This window comes from Cannabis sativa, chromosome 4 (assembly GCF_029168945.1).
Source record: "Cannabis sativa cultivar Pink pepper isolate KNU-18-1 chromosome 4, ASM2916894v1, whole genome shotgun sequence".
NCBI lineage: Eukaryota > Viridiplantae > Streptophyta > Magnoliopsida > Rosales > Cannabaceae > Cannabis > Cannabis sativa.
Window position 1 is genome coordinate 79,404,886 of NC_083604.1, and position 8,146 is coordinate 79,413,031.

Consider the following 8,146-nt stretch of genomic DNA (forward strand, 5'->3'; position numbering starts at 1 on the left):
ATGTGAATATTGTTGTATTAGGTGGGAATATTATTTCTTATTTATTTAAGAAAATTTTAATTAAAATCTGTCTAGTTCGTCTATATATGTTCAAATAGATTTTTAAACTTTCTTTTTTTGACAATATTTCTTATTAATTGTCTTATTGTTTTTTTTTTTTTCAAAGTATTTCTAGGATGTATTTGGACACCCTTACCTCATGAGTTTCAATTATCTCTTTTGTTTATTATTTTCTAAAAGTTTTTTCTATGTATTTGGACACCCTTAGTTACCTCATGAGATCATAAAGTTTTTAGTGCTTTATTACTGTATATTTATATATTTGTTTTCATTGTATTAATTGTGTAGCTTGAATACATTTCATGTTTTGGGAGAAATTTTGTTCATGAGTTACTTTTTGAGAGAAAAAGTACAATCGTTATGGCTAGATTTATGACAAATTTAAGAGGAAATCTTCATTTAAATAGGTCAATTTAGCTTTATAATTATTTGAATATTCTTTTAATAAATTTTATTTTTTTGGGTGTGCTTCAATAAATTAGCAATAATCTATAAAATTACTGATACCGATATAAATTGATATAAATTTAGTATATTATTTATTTTTATGTTTATATTTATCTTCCGTGATAGTTACTGGATACAATTAAAAGCCATAATTATGCCATTACTAATATTTTAGTCAAATATGGATAGCTTGGGCAAGCTAATTTACATTATATACACTATTGGGTAGTTGGAATTTTTTATTGCCTTAAAATAATTTGAATTTTTGGCGGTTAAATTCTCATAATTATCGTTTCACTTATATTTAATTCTTTAAGTTAAAATTTTAGTGGTAAGATTCTCTAAACTTCTGTTAGTATATTTAAAGTATTATCTGGTTAACTGCTATCATAAATTACTTATATGTATACTCTTATACACATGATACGTTTATATTAGTACACCTAATATTATTATTTAAAAATTATTTTTAAATTAAATAAAATTATAAAAAAAATATTTAAAAAATATATATTATAATTTTTTTATAATTTTTAAATAATAATATTAGATGTATCAATATAAACGTGTCATGTACATAAGTAATCCAAGTTGACAGTCAACTATGAAAAATAGATGGCACCTTAAATTTGGTAATGGTTTTGTAGTTTGAAGAGTTTTACTACCAAAATTTGAGTTTGGAAAATTAAATGCAAGTGAAATGATAATTGAGAGGGTTTAACCGTAAAAAATTCAAATAATTTTAATAATAATCATAGTACTATCAATAATATTTTTCTTTTTTCCTTTAATATGGAAAATTAAATAATTTATTAAATTTGTGTTTAGAAAGTCGTGGTGTAATTAAATTTGTGTGTAATTAGAGATAATTACATAATTTGACATATTTGTTTGACTATGTAATTACACTGTAATTGTGTAATTCAAGGTAATTAAGGAGTTTCAATTACACACACCCTAATTTTCATAGCCCCCATGAGAATTGAGTGTAATTATATTATGTAATTACTAAAAACTTTCCACTTTAAATATTAACTACTGAAAAATATAATTTTCGCATATAATTATTAATTATTTTTTCAAAAAAATATTAACAATTCATATATAATAGTACATCATATCCAAAAATACCTTGCATTTTGAATCGGTCTTGTAATTTAGTGGACCATATAAAAAAAAAATTAATTTTTGGATCCTTATTTAGAAAAAAAAAATTAGTATTTTGAAAAATTAGTAAAAAATATATATAATTTTAAAAGAGAAAGATTATTTTTTTGAGCCCCTAGACTAGGTGGGGCCTAGACATAACTTAGACTAGAATTGGGCTTAATTTTAAAATAAAGTGTAATTATTTTTGTATATATAAATAATAATAATAATAATAATAATAATAATAATAATAATAATTTATTTCAAAATAATAATAATAATAATGTGTGCACAAATAAAATATATATTTTTCATGTATAGTTTGTGTGTGTTGTTTTGGTTAGTGGGGTGAATGTATTAGCAAATTAATCACATTATTCCCTTATTCTTTCATCTCTCTTTACACTTATTTGCTATAAATTGATCCTTTTTAAAGTACATTTATGTGTCATTATTCTTTTTAAAGTACATTTATATTATATTCGAGAAAATTAACTCTGAATCTCTCAATATTGGAATAAAGTTAAAGTGTAATAATGAATTCTGAAAAATAAACAAATTCACTTTATTTTTATTTTATTTTTTGAGTATAAATTATTTTCTAGATTTTAATTTACTCTAAATTGCTATTTATACACTATTATAGCTCCAAACGAAATCATGTGCTTTTATTGTATAATGTCTTTCATACTTAAGTTTAAAGAAATCTTTCTAGTTTTTTTTTCTTCCTTAAAATTCGTTTTGGAAATGTCTTTTTTGTGTATTATTAAGTTGTCTTGTGTATTTTTCCAAATTTGCCGATAAATAGTAAATTCATAGGAAGTTAAATATTTTTTCAAAGTAACAATTGTGATATTCTTAAATTATATAAGATTATTTATAATGATATACAATTAATTTTAATAATATAATTAAAAGTAATATGATCTCTAATTCCCACTTAAAATTATCTTTAATTAAAACTAAATACACATTATTGTATATTGTATCTAAAAAATATGTATAATTTAATATATGTATAGCATGTGTCTATTTTTTATGTCTTCTATTTATATATGAAAAAAAATATATCTTTTTAGAAAAGTGAGGATATAGAATATTAGAAACTAAAAGGGAAAAGGAAAAGGGAATTGCTAGAGACTAAACAAAATCAACTAGTCTCACTAAAAACAAAAACAAATCAAAAATAAAAACTAACCTTCTTTCAAAAATAAAATAAAATAAATAAAAAAAATTAACCATTATTGTGTATTGACTGGAATTCCATTTTCAATTTTTCTTTATTTTATTTATTTTTTGAATAGAATTAAAACCTTTTTTTCTATATAATTGTACTTTTAATTGAATTGTTATCAATTTTGGCTTTATACACTTATCAAGTTTTCTCTCCCTTCACATGCAAATATGCAATTTAAAGCAATAAATCCCTTATCTTGAAGAAAAAAAAGATACTAATTTCCACTACTATTTATTAAAAGCATATTCTTTTCCACAATTACTACATTTGTCTATCACCTTTTAAAGCAATAATCATATTAAAAAAGAAAAAAAGAAATTGGGCCACAAAACAGGCCTTGCATTGCAAATGGTCCAAACCCACTAACCATAAATGGGAGGGCTGAAAATGGAAATGGACTTTGTTAGGGAATGGTGGGCCTAAATTCCTATTTTTAGTAGTATTTTTCAAAAAAAAAAAAAAACAATCATCTTTTGCAAACTACAATCCAACAAATAAAATATTAAACAATTATTTGAATTATATCACAGTTGGTAATTTCGAGCCTTACAAATTATTCAAACGTATGAGTAATTATGTGATGAGAAGGGACATTAATGATTTGAGTTGATTTTGGATTTGATTATGTTGTGTGGTGTGATATTCTGATTATGAAGAGAAGCCATGAAAAGTTATTTGTTTCCTCCGACCAAAACCTCATAATCTTTTGTTGCATTCATTACTAAAAAATATAATTAAGAATTTTAATTAAAATATAGATGATTTTTGAGTAATTTATGTTATTCTACTTTTAAAATTTACACTCACTACTCATTAGTGATATTTTAAAATTGGGACTAGATTATTTTTTGTTAATATTGAATGAATAAATTAGTGTAAAAAACACTTTGAATGTTCAAAAATATGTCTCAATTATTACTTTGGACCATCTATGATTACATGCAAGTTTAATTATTACAATGTTTTTAATTTATATTGCAGTTTATTCATTATGTATGATATTTAAGAATCTTTATTATATTATATGTTTTTGAGTTTAATAAACATGAAGTCATGTTGTCGGCCAATATGGCTATGTGAGCTTTAAATGTGTCCGGGATTTCAGTTAATTAGCATGAAATTAATTATAATAAAAAATATATATTTTATTTACAAAATAATAAATTTATATATATTTTGGCTCATAATTATTACAATTAGTTGTATCTTGAATTTAAATTCAACATGGTTTGTCTATGAAATAATATTATGTTAAACTAATGAAGCACAACCCCACTACTACATAAGTTATGGTTTCTCAATTATTAAAATTTTATTATAAATATGAGTATATGCAGCTATTTATTAGGTGGACTACATATATTAAGATGCATGATTTTTAAAAAAGGTGTTATGTTTCCTAACACATTTTAAGATTCATTATGATGTGAATTATAATGATTTTTAAAAAGGATGTTATGATCAATAAAGTTTTCTGTCCAAAGGGCTGTTTTTGGCCGTGGAGTAGGCACAATAACAAGTTGGTATTGTTGTTCGAACCATGTAATCTTTGTCTCTATTTTCTATCTTTTATGCTTGTTTTAATTCACTCTAAATGATATAGCATTGGTACTACATTATTTGTGTTTAATCCTATATCTGTTTGTGTGTTTTGTGTTTGGTTCTTGGTCGAGTTTTCTTCAACATTATTGTTATTATTAATATTAGGCTAAATTAAAATTTTTGCTCTCTGAACTTTGATATGTATTAAATTATGCTTTCTGAATTTTTATGCCGTTAAAAATTCTCCTCGAACTATTGAGATTGTTGGATTTAAGAATTTTTATCTAATTTTATTAAAGAAAATTAGACGTTAATAAAAATTTAGGGAGCACAATTTGATACATGTTAAACTTCTAGGACATAATGTGGTAGATATCAAAGTTCAGGAGAATAAATTTAGTATATAGACAATCGCCACATTAGCAAAATTGAATGAAATTAGATCGAAGTCCTTAATATCCAACAAACTCAATAGTTCAAAAAAAAATTTTAACGACCTGAAAAGTTCAGAAAATATAATTTGATGTATGCCAAAGTTTATGGAGTAAAAATACTAATTAGCCTTAATATTATTATTAGTGAAATATAAGTTGTAATATTTTTATAAAATAAAAATATACTGTCATCACAAAAACTCAACAAAGAGGTCTTTGCCAAAATGTATGTATTTAAATTCTGCTTCTTTGCCAAATATTAGATCCCAACCCTTGATTATTGCAAAAAGAAAATGAGAAAATTGAAGATAAGATTAGGAAAATTTATAATGAGAAGTAATGCAATCGAGTAAGAAATGAGGTCTTAGTCCTAATCCTTATTATTTAATCCTTCTAACAATAAAAGAATGGTAGATAATAACACATAACAAGTATCAATAGAAATTGTAATAAAGAATGGTAGAGAAGAGCGTAGACAACTCCTTTTTTATTAGATCAAGAAAAAGAAAAAATAAATGTCTCTTTGGAGTTTTATTTTTATGTTTGGTAAAAAAAAAATAGTAATTATATAAGAAAAATAATTTATGTAAAAAATTTAATAATTCATAACTATACAGTCATTACACTCAATGAGGGAGCTATAAGAATTAGAAATTAGTTGGAATCGCCTAATCCTAAATTACAAAAATAGCAAGGACCGTAATCCTAAATGAGAAATTTATTTTTTGGTAAATAAATTTTATGGGTTACTAAAAAATATTTTTAGTCATTAACCAACTTTATAAATTATTAAAAAGTATTTTATTATTTATATATTTACAAGTATCAAATAGTATTTTAAATAAACATATTTTATAAAGGAATAACCTTACAAAAATAGTGTTTTAAGTACACATATTTTATAGAGCATTTTTGATAGATTTCTAAGAAACTTATAGGAAACCAAATTATATTGGGTAAATACCATTTTAGATATTGTGTTTTGTAAAAGTTACAGATTTGATTCTCTATTATGTTAAATGTCAAATTAAACTTTGTATTTTTTAAAATAGTACAAAATAATATCATGAACTGATTTTTTGTTAAAATAAAAATTAATAATAACCTGATATAGAGTTGTTATGACAACTATATTTTCTGTATCTGTTCATGCTACAAATTATCTTCAAGTTAATTATATTAAAAAAAATAGTCGAAAATTGAACTATGGTATAATTTTAAAAAATACAAGATACAGTTTATCATCAAACAAAATAAAAAGTCTATCAGTAATTTTTTTAAAATATAAGATCTAAAGCAGTATTAACTTTTTAATATATTAATCATCATATAATTAGTTATATGAAGAAAAAAAAAAGTAACTATACTATTTTTGTTAATAAATTACATGGTAATTTCATGTATTTTATTGTAACTTATACATTATTTGGTATTACTATAAATAAAACATTTTATGAAAAAGGTAATTAGGCTCTATTTTAAGTTTTGTAGGTAACCAAAAGGTTAATTTGAAATAATAATATGATATGTATTATTTTCAAATCCAATTTATAAGTTACAATAAATAGAGCCTCTTAAAAAACTAAGGCTTTCAAATATATTGAATTGGGCCTCTTAAAAAATATTAGATTGGGCTACTCAATGAACTTAAAATATAAAACAGAAGAGGTTCGGTATTTGTTCGATGGGAAACCAACAGAAGAGGTTCGACTCACTACCCAACACTACTTATTTCCATAATATAAAACAAATTATTGTTAACAAATTCAAACAAATAAAAAAAAAATTACAAATTGTGTAATACCCGGTAAAAATATACATATATTTTAAATTTTATTTGTTATACAATTTGTGTGAGAATAAATATTCATTTATTTCTACTAATAGTGAATAGAGACTATTACTTAGAATAGTATTGATAGATTTCTAAACATAGTTGAAATTATAGTAAGTGTCAAGGTAAAATTATGGTGTTTTTACGAATTAGGATAATTACTCAATTAAAGCCCAATATGAAAGTCTATTAGAGTTTTATAGATTATTTAGTGGGTTTAATCTATTGTATGAAGTGCATTAAATAACATTATAATGGAATTAATGTCACAAAAATTCGTAGGTTTTGATAAATTCGCAGGATTAAAAACTGTTTTACTAAAATGATCATATCTAGAGTTTTAGAGCTCCGATTGAGGTGATTCCAGTGGCGTTGGAAAGATAATTCAAAGATCTATAAATTTTATAGAAATAGTTATATCATAATTCGGAATTTTTCTAGGTGAAAACTGAGCCTAAAGTTACGAAATAAAAGGCTTACTTTTAAAATTTAAAAATTTAGATATTTGTTGATTTAATAATATTTTAGCATTTTATTATATATTATTATTTTTAGTTAACCTAAACCTATCAGAATACGATATCTCATAATCTTTTTATCGAACCCTAAACTATCATAGTTTTATTTTTCCTCTCCAAACCAATTAGTCAAAGCCTCATTCTTCTTCATGTTTGCTCCTCTCAAACCTTCCACAATTCTTCTTATTTTCTACCTTCATTCTTAAAGTTTTGGATTTATAATCAAGGCTTGCGGGCTTGAGACATCGAATAGAAATATGTGAAGAGGTATGAAATATTTTCTTGCTCAATAATGCTAAATGTTATCTAGGGTTCGGATCTATTATATTTTTTCGTTTTCAGAAAAACAAGTTTCAGTAAAGTGATGATATCTCTCTTGATATTGATCCGTTTTTAGAGATTTTTATATCGTTGGAAAGCTTATTCGATTTCCCATAAGTTTTATGAAGAAACTTTTTGTTAACTCGAAGTCATACTATGTCAAAAAGTTAGTTTTATTCAATATCATGTGATTCGTTTCTTGAATCTTGTTCTTGCAAAACTGTTTTGGTAAAATTGTAATATCTCTTTGAATATAATTCCAATTTCAAAGATTTTGGTATCATTGGAAAGGGAATTTAATTTCCTAAAACTTTGATGAAGATGTTATCTTCTAGTTCTGAACCATTCAATGTCAAAAGTTTGTATTTTTGCTAAGTTGTGTAATTCGTTACTCCATATTCTTTCTCATAAATAGTTTCAGTAAAACAATCATAACTCCATCAGTTTTAATCCATTTTTAATGATCTTTATATCATTGGAAAGATAATGAAATTTTCTATAATTTTTATGAAGACAACTTCCACTGAATTAGTATATTTGTTGGTCAAAAATAGTGACCTTTCTGCTGTACTGTAAGAGTACAAATTTTAATGTTAGGGCCTTG